The sequence below is a fragment of the Struthio camelus genome, chromosome 15, assembly GCF_040807025.1.
Source record: "Struthio camelus isolate bStrCam1 chromosome 15, bStrCam1.hap1, whole genome shotgun sequence".
Classification (NCBI taxonomy): Eukaryota; Metazoa; Chordata; class Aves; order Struthioniformes; family Struthionidae; genus Struthio; species Struthio camelus.
Window position 1 is genome coordinate 11,770,602 of NC_090956.1, and position 10,070 is coordinate 11,780,671.

The 10,070-nt window shown below is 37.8% G+C and overlaps 1 protein-coding gene across 1 annotated transcript in view; it reads right to left on the minus strand.

The window, feature by feature from the left end:
* GSPT1 (G1 to S phase transition 1) overlaps positions 1–10,070 on the minus strand; it is a 28,586-nt gene that overhangs the window by 17,135 nt on the left and 1,381 nt on the right. The window lies entirely within an intron of this gene.

The window sequence follows — 10,070 nt, forward strand, 5'->3', positions numbered from 1 at the left end:
AAATTGAAAGAAACTAAGAATAATAAATTCTTAAAGATCTTCTGTAACCATTAGTGTCAAGAGATACGTTCATTCATATGCCTAGTAAGCTTAACAGTCCTCTTAAATACCAGAGCTGCTTTAGGTTCCTCATTCTTCACGCTCAAGACCCTCACCACACCGCCAAAAACAACAACAAAAGACAAAACAAACCCCAAACCATCCTTAATTTATTCTTAACTTGATCCAATTATTTGTTGAATACACACAATGAATTGGTTTAAGTGACCCATACCTCCCATCCTCCTTACCAACAGTATAAGCCATTTAAGTCACATTACCCAGAGGGCAATCTCAGAGTGATGTGGGTATCACAAAGCCACAAATACGTTTTTTTTGATAGATCATTCAACCCTCTCAGTAGCATGAAACCATGGCACTAAACTATATGCTGAGGTATAACTAATTATTAAACCTAAAAGTAACATACTCCCATTAATTATACCACTTGATGTTTTGGGACATCGTTCCACACGATCAAGAGGCATTCTTTAATTATCCCTAAAACTTTAACCTATTTCGTGTTTTCCTAGTGTTAATTCAACTTCAGAATTCTTTGAAACAAGCTCATCCCCCTGTTTTACTTTAGTAACATACCAGACTCACATCCTCTGTTTAGTTATACTGCCAACTTCCCTTCAACCACACTATAAAAGCACAGATCTTACGTTACTTGCTCTATATGCACAATGGGACCTAAAGATGAAACAGATCCTCTCATAAGAACAAAAACACACCGAGAAAGACCTGCTTCTAAGCCTCTTTGCTTTAGCTCTGTTTGTGTATTTGCTGCAGACTTCTATAAACGGGAGCAGCTCTGCAAAAGCTGGAAGAGGGCCAGAGGACAAAGCTTGCAGGCAGGAGGAATGCAGGTCAGGGCACAGCACAGCACAGCACAGCGACCAGCAGTGGCAGAGGGGGCACAGCACCCCCCGGAGAGGAAACTCTTCACAGCAAGGTTCCCTACCCTCCTGCATCATGTCATATAGGGTCCCCAAACCACCAGAACAAAGCTCCAAGAGAAATGATTTAATATAGGCTAGAGTAAAAGCATAAGGTTAGAATATCTCAAGAGTCCTTGTTTAAAAAAAAAAAACAAAAAAAAACAAAAAAAACCCACACAACAACTCCTGTTTAAGAGCTGGAAAACAGACCTAAATTGACCCAAACTTATCAGCGTGGCAAAGCAAGCAGGCGGCACAGCTGGATCGGAATCCACGTATGAACCTAAAGCCACTGTTTTGTGGCACATCAGAAATGTGTTGGCTATTTCGCACATACTGTAGTTAGGATGCAGAACTATTTTCATTACAAGATCATTTCAGTAAGCTTATGGTTTCACTTCTGTTGTCTGTCCGTTAAAAAAAAAAACAACAAAAACCAAAAGCCTATTATGTTACAGTATTCATCCATGCTTGAAACAGAAACTCTACAAGTGGATAAAGATTTATTTTAATCCCTTAGAAATAGCATTCATCAACAGTTTTTACTGTCTAGTTTGTAAGCCCACAGGTGTATGAATTGGAGACAATAAGAAGTTCCTTCACAGATAACTGAGAGGAAATTGCCACCTAAGAAGGACGGACTCTGAGTTTGCTCTTTTGGGAGGAGCACTGCTGAGAGCACGCCCATCTGTTAAATTTTATGACATGTGGCAATCAACAAGACGCTTCGTGTATGGAACCCAAGCAGTACCAACACCACGCAGAATTAAGAAGCAATAGACGTTCAGTTATGTCTGCAGACATATATTAAATGCTGGTCACTTTGGTAGACAAAACAGCAGATGTTTTACAAGAGAAGACGGAATTACATGAAAGATACATCATCCCTTCAAAGCGGGAAAGGAATACAGACAACTCTCTGAAAAAGAAGTCCACTGTAGACAAGTGAAAAATAAACAGACTTAATTTCAAAAAGAGCAGGCTTTCAGTGATAAAAATAAACACCTTTCAGAAATCATTTTCTTCTGATGAAGAGCTTCCGTTTAAATCAACTTATTTTGGACACTGGTACACTGCAGACAAATACATAGGGGGGAAAAAAAAAAAAGAATGTGATTTAAAGAGTGAGATTTATCCCTGTAGGCTCTGTGCAGAGATGAACATCCCTAAAGCATGCCTTTAAGATAATCACCTGAAAAGGACGCAGTTCTAAGCTTCCTCGACTAATTCAGATGGGTTGCCATACTTTTGTCCTTGTTGTATCTTCTCGTGTCAGCATGAGTGCACATGTAGCTGTACTGAGGGTCCACTGAGGGAGCTGATCTGACCAAAAACTGAACCATCAGAAAAAATAAAAATAAAAACCCACAACCAAAAAAAAAAAGCCATCAGCTTTTGGGCATATCAGCTCTCTGAAGCACCACATCACCTTAGCAGAAAAGCACCACTGGTGCCACAACAGAGACAATGAAAAAGTACTCTCAGGATTTAAAGGAAAACACTTCACTACAGCTCTGAAACAACCTAGCCAATGTTTGAACCATGGGAAAAGGAGATGGCAGTTCTGAATCTAGTTGAGATAAGCTTGCTACATAGGGCTCAGTCCTGGGATTACGCCATGAAAAGAAATCTAAACCTGCACTGGCTCTGTGGCAAAATGTTTGGACAAAACAAGTGAACTGAGGTAAACTTGTTCATTTTCCCCATGAGGTAAGAGGTAGTCATTGTAATAAAAAACCTTGATGAGGGAGACTGAGAAAGGTTGTGAGTGTTCCTCGTAACTTATCCTGGTATTTCCAATACGCTCTAGTAGATATGTAAAATTGTTCATTTTTGTTTTCTGGAAGTCAAGAAATTAACTAGCAAGACTTATGGCTAACTTAACTTACTATTATTGTAAAAAACATCACATACAGCAAGCCAGAACACAAGTTAAAAAAATCTGTAACATGCCTTCAAGTTCAGCTTGAAAATTCTAGATCCTCATCTGAGCGGATCATTCAGGTAGGAGTCCTGATATATGAAAAGGCTTCAAAGTGTTTACAGGAAATCTGGTTTAAAGTCAGAATGCAGTCTTAAAGTTACATAATGCTTCCAGTTCTTGCATTTACATGTGACAAACAGAACAATATGATTTCATGTAGCATCCTTCATACTATACCTCTTTCCAGACTATAGGTCAAACAAACTGTTACTGCTTTTCTTATTCACAGTATTACAAGAAGTAAACAGTTCATCTTTAGCCCTCAACGTCAGAGCTCTAGGACATTTCCTGGAATATCTTTGTTATCATTGCTGAAGGAAAAAAAAAAGGGGGGGGGGTGGGAACATATGTTACATTTATCTATATGTAGACCGTTAGACATGATTTTATATAATTCAATGTATTGTCTGAGTAAGGTATAAATTCAGTTTTTTCCACAAGACTCACCGCAGGAATATGTATGTTCCCAACAAAGAATCCAGAACTGCACTACTATTAAAAACAGAGTGATTGCTCTCTTTAAAATATCTACCAAAATACTGCAAGAAGGCATACTGCCTATTATATTCACACTGTATTCAACTACAGCTGATGAATTTGTTCCGTATTACATCGTTTTGCACTTGTGCACATTTTTGTTTTACGATAACCAAGGCTGCACAAATAGAACCAAATAAAAGTTATCACTCAGCCTCTGAAAATATTGTTTTAAAATAGTGTAACCCAGGAACTTAGCAGCGTTAGTGATTTAGAATACTTATGGAAAAAAAATAGAAAACCACTTTAGAACAAAACTTCTATTAGAACAAAACAAGATTTTAATGTGTGGAAAACAAGTGTAGCTGGTAACCTGGGAATCAATATTGAAAGAACTGCAGTTAAAATACAGTGATAAAGTCATTAGAAGAAAACGCAGCATAATTTTAGAAATAAGGAGGATATGCTAAGGAAGTAAGCTTAAAATGTTAGAGGAGTGGCAAGTATAATAGTTACCTAAACAAAATCAGCATCTGTGGCAGTATTTCATACTTTACCTCTTTTTAAAGGGTTTTTACTCTCTGAGGAAGACCTGGAAATCTTTCACTTTATTTTCTTCCAGCGTTTTAGACACCACATGTGGCAGCAACCACGTTTTTAGTGAACAAAACTTGAAATAGTTTAAGAGAAGAGATAGAGACCAGGGAACAATTAATTTTTTGCCTACTCAACCTAACAGCACACTTTTTCTGTGCTCTCAGATCCTTTCGGCTCAGAGAACAGGAAACTGAATTTGATCCTGATGTTGACTCCACTAGATCAATGGATGCAACTATTATATTTTTGCCTCTCTTTGATTCAGTCATGCCATTCATTACTTCTTCTCTTATTTATACCACAAAACCTTAACTCCTTTATGCTGCTTCGCAAAAGTGCCTAGCTCAGAGATGCCCAAGTTGTGCTTGGATACGACTACTGACATGAGAACAAGTTCAATTGGTAAGCAGTGATGACAACTTCCATTTTTACCTCAACTGGAGTAGTTACAGATGCACCAGAATAAGCAGGTAAACATCTCCACACAAACAGATACTCTTCAGTGGTAACTGCTTCTGAGGAGGCAAGTACCTGAGCCATGATGCAAGTGTTTTCACAGGGTCAATTACCACGGCTTGATGAGAGACAGTAGGTTGCTGCTATGCGTAGCAGCATGCACAGTTCCCAGCCCGCACGGAGTAAGAACTCAGTGTTGGTACCTTACAAGTGAGATGGAGTATGGGGTAATGAAATGGGTTTGTGCAATAGGACAAAGAGAAAGTAATACCCAGGCAAATTCAGTTTGAAAGAAATGCCTTATCTACAAGGCTTAGATGGTCTGTATGGCGAGTTTGTTGCTGCTGCTCCAATATAGGCATCAAGTTCCTTCACAGAAGGAATGCATAGCACCCACCTTAGGATTTCCATTCCCTTTTCATATTTGTGATCTGCATACCTGATTTCAGTACATATTTAGACAATAGCCATATGGTCTCCACAGTTTTCAAGAATTCCATAACAGATATTTCCCCTTCTTTCAAAAAGAAAGCAAAAGGAAATCAAATCAGAGCATAAATTAAAGGTCTGAGCCACAGATAGAGAGCAGAAGAATGAGTGCCAGAGGAAAAACATGAGGTTCCTAGTTAACAAAAACTACAAAAAAGTTACCTAGTTAAGGAAAGTTTGTGTGCTAGAGCTACACAAAATATTTCATATTCAACGTTTAAAAAAATACAGAAAAAACCGTTTTCAAGAGGTCACTCTTTAAAGCAGTCACTTATAAAGTTAACTTATACCTAAAACAGTTTTCTCATCGTCTCTGCCTCGCTTCATAATCTAAGCCTTAGCTTCAGCAGGGACAGGGAAAAGTATGTATGCCCAGTTCTTAAAACGCACTGATACAGGTGCTGTTTTAATAGTTCTAACATGATTTGGTAAAATTTATGGGGGGGGGGGAGGGAGGGAGCAGAGGGGAAGGGAAGTACTTGCTCTGTCTTCATAGGATTTTACTACACATTAGCTTAGTGAAACCCACCTTTCTCCCTCCCCAGTGAGGACGCACCTTAAGCTTCCCTTATGTAAGACCAACACGCTTCTTTATAATTAGGTCTATGAAAGCTTATGTGGATTTTCAGGGAATATAAGGAAAGACCCTTTTCCTGAAAAATCAAGTATCTGTACTCATTTGACAGACTGATTCTCGAGATAGATAGTCAAGAAATTAAGCTCTGTATTAGGGAAGTTAAGGATCCCAGTCTTTTATGAAGATATCTCATAGCCGAGTTGGACTAGAAGAAAAAACTAAGCATCTGATGGATTTTTAGCAAGTCAGGCTCACCATCCTAACATTTACACATAAGAGTTAGAAGTGCTGAGGCTGCTCTACAGAACAGATTTTCAATACTGCATCACCTGCCCTGAACATCTACCTTTTGCACGGAAATTTGATCAGTGTCATTTTCATATGGACCTCCTCAGCACAGTCAGAAATTTTGCTGTTAAGTTTTGACTGCTTTATTCCTCCACGGTAAAAACAAAACCGTGTTTCCACCTTAACTGTTTACAATCAGCTGCTTCTCTTGTTTGTAGATGTGTCTCCTCACAAAGCTGGAGAGAAAGTCCAATATTTTGAAAGCGAAATTGTAAAACCAAGTTGTTAACGGAATCAAAGAACTATCCCAAACCATTTTGTATTCATTTTGACAAAGCAACCAAGTTTTAGGTTACGAGCATCCTTTTAAATACTTTAAAACAGTAGCCCAGATCAGGATGCAAAACACACAGCCAGCAGACTACATGTAGACCGCCAGGACATCGAGTCCACAACCTGCTCCTACTGTGTCTTTCACTGGAGTCCTGCAAAGGCCACAAGCCTTATGAATTATTCTAAAAGGAGCAACGCAATGCTGGCCACCTTCCTGGGGATAGGTCAGGAGAAGACAAAGGACATCTGTGTAATACACTGGCACCTTGACTGAATCACGTATGTACATAAAGTTTGATTATCTGGCAAGTCAGTGCCAAGATGTACAGCCTTGCTTCCCACCGACCTTTAGAAGATGTTATGCGGCTCATCTGTCTGCAGAAGCTAATACAGAACACTACAACTCTAGATGAAGTCAAGCGATGACCCAACTCAAGATCTTTTTTGATAATTTAACAGAAATTTATACCATACGTTGGTACTTACAATCTGGCATTGGTTTGCTGTTATGTCAGCAACAAGAACTCACAGTTCACGTTTACAGTTATGAAGTATCTACAGCAGCATTACCAACTCTGTACTTCTGAGGAAATCATCGTATGGTTATTCAAGTACTTGTATGATTAAACCATGCAAATTTGCAATCCTTTATATGCTAAATTCTTGAACAGTAAGCTACTTATTTTAGACAAGCAAACTTCCTTAGCATGTTCATATGGTAAGTGAAGCCTGGTACAGATTGAATTGTTGAAGAAAGTCTTAAATACAGACAATTTAGACAACTAAAGGGGTAAAACAAGAGATGAACCAGTTTTGGGGAACACAATGACACAGATAATTCATCATCCTACTCTGGAAATTCTAGGGTCCAGTACAAAAGCAGAAGACTTTTTGAAGCACCTTTCTTTGCCCGTTTAGGGGTGGGGGAGTCTGGGCTGGTGACAATGTCATGACAAATGAAGGTAGGGAAAACCCAAAAGACAGATGCTCTATGCATTTATTTACAGCGTTTGAAAGCTGAGAATGTCCAGCTGCTTGAAAATAACCCTTTCCAAAAGTGACTACCGCAAGCCAGTGAGGGTATTTAGGGAGTGAAGCAACCTGAAGGGCATTGAATCTCAGGCCAGATCTTGCTTTGCTCAAGACCATAGATGCAAGTTGTCTAAACTGTAGTTGTTGCTAAGTGTTTTCATAAATTTGCCAGAAGTGATCAAGAGGGATATTAAAAGAAGCAGTAGCACTAATACTACCAGAAAGATAAATGTGATTTTTCCTTATACCAGCTGCTATGTGCCACATACCTTTTAGTTCTTGTTACTTTTGTATTCTTGACACTTTTTTTTCTTACCACAACCACTGTATACTTAGAATCATAGAAGAAATTCAGGTTGGAAGAGACATTAGGAACATCAGCCTCCTGTTCCAAGCGGAGTCAACACTGAATACTTTAAAAGTGATTTGAAAAGACAACAAAAAACTACCCCAGAATAGAATAAAACCCACAAAAAGGGAGCACTGATGAATTTTACCAAAAATCCTGTAAACATTCAAGAACGATGACAAAATCTAACCACAAGAATGAAAGCAAGCTGATTCTGCATTTTCAGAAATATTTCACTTATTAAAGTTGTTTGGTTCTCATATATGTGAGAACAGAAATCTTATTAATCTGGAGGGGAGGGGGGTGATTAATTGTTCCCTCATACTTCTTAACCATGCCTTGATACAGAAACAAAATCCTAAATGCAAAAAAAAAAAAAAATTACCTCATATATATTTAAGAAAATAAAGCATAGTAAGAAATTAAGTCACAGATATTACAGAATGGTGAAGTTGCAAGGTATGGCTATGATCAGAAACATTTAGAGGCACTAACATTATCTATTGTAGTTTTACTGACTATCACCTCAGCTTAATTCAGTTGAGTTTGCAACTCTAAAATAAGTTTCCCTAGAAAGACAGCTTGTCCATGACATACCTTCCAGTAAGTATGTCAGGTAAGTGATGTCTGTTGCAGATGGAAACTTAAGAAGTCTCTATTTCAAATTTCTGATAGAATCCACCAAAATGAGATTTTAAGCAAATGATTTGACTGAGATGCAATTTGATAAAAGCAAGTCCTCACAGATACAACATTTAAGAACAATTAAAAAAACCCAAAACTGTTCCTTAGGTTCAGAAATTTAAACAACATGCCCTTTTTTGTATATAATTAAGCAATAATCTTAATTTCAAACTCAGACAAGTTCTGAAATGATCTGCAAGCAAAAAATTACATCAGTGAGGTGGTAACTGATCAGATATTCTCCTTAATGCACAATTTTCAATCAGAGGAAAATGCACATAAAACAGAAGTGTCAAGATAAACTACTTGGATTAAAAGGTTCAGGAGTTTCCCAGTTTTGAAAAAGTTAGCATCTTGTTTCCTAAATGGCTTCCATAAAAGTTGTGTCAATGCTCTAAACATATGTAATAGGAATTTTAGACAGATTACAAAAAACATGAAGTTAATGTGCATAAAATACTGATGCGCAGCTCTATGTTCTTCAGAAGTCCTATATGGCAGTCATATAATTACTATTTGTACAGCCCTCAATACAGATGATAAATAGAAATTAATCTTTTCTACAAGTTAACAGAGAAAGAGTGCCATGAAACACCTAATTGCCTGTGGGAGCAAGAGCAAACCAGGCTGCTCAAAAGTAACCTATTCAGCACCATTGTCTAATCACATGTTCTGACTTATTTCCAGAGCAAGCTCCACCTAGTTCTCCTAGCCAGAAAAGTAGTTGTCACCTTATACTAACATCTGCAAGGACAAGATTGTTACTTTCTGTAACCAAGTACATCAGACCTGAAAAAGTATATGGCAAATACAGTATTTCAATTTAAAAAAGAAATTGATTTTTTTTTTTTTTGGAACTGCAGATACCTTAAGCATTTTTGTCTACTTAACCATAGGAGTACCCAAGTAAATTGTAGAAACTTAATTCTAATCCTTAAAGAAGATATAGAAGCAAGGCGAATTAAAACCAGGCAGATTATAACACTATGTAGGCAGCGTACTCAACAACTGAGATGGAAAGAAAAGATATCCTAAGCACTCCAGATGACCAGGAAGCAGCAGTACTAACTGGCTTTCACTAAAGTCTCCTCTAGTCCGTGGAAAGACAAAAGCTGTTCATAAGCCTCAGAAGAAGCAAAACATGAAGAAATTAATGCAGTGAATAGGAAAGGTATTTTCAATCCTACAAAAAAAGGAAGCCTTAGAACAAACCTTACGAAAGTAGCTGGGCGGGGGGGGGGGGGGGGGAGAATGTTATTCTTATAACAATCACAACTCCAAGAAAGTTTCCAGTCGCAATATTGATTATATAGTTTAAAAAAAATTTAGATGTTGGTTGTAGTAATGGCTGAAAAATACACGAGAATAAAGTTTAAAGATTACTTGAAGCGTGCATGTGATGCACGCTCAACACAGCCTCAAGCTATCTGCTCTACCTTTGCACCTGTGAACCCTAATGTATACATTTATTCTAAGAGGAATCCAAGAGTCCGTCCAAGGCTTCTTGAAAGTATAGTTTAACATACTCGCACATTGCCTGCCCACATAGCACATGAACAACATTTTCTAATAAAAATCAGGAGTGTTGAATAGATGTTGAGAGCACTTAGTTTAACATTTGCTCTAGCACAAGAAATAGGTTAATATTCTTTGTTATGCAAATTTTAAAGCACCATATATGAAAGTTGCAGATTTCAGACGTTAACACCAGATGACATTAGGTACCAGGGAGTGGAAGATTAATATATAATATTAGATCAGCATGCAATAAAGAATTAGCCAACAGGAAGGAAATCATGGCAAATACAATGTAACAAGTAG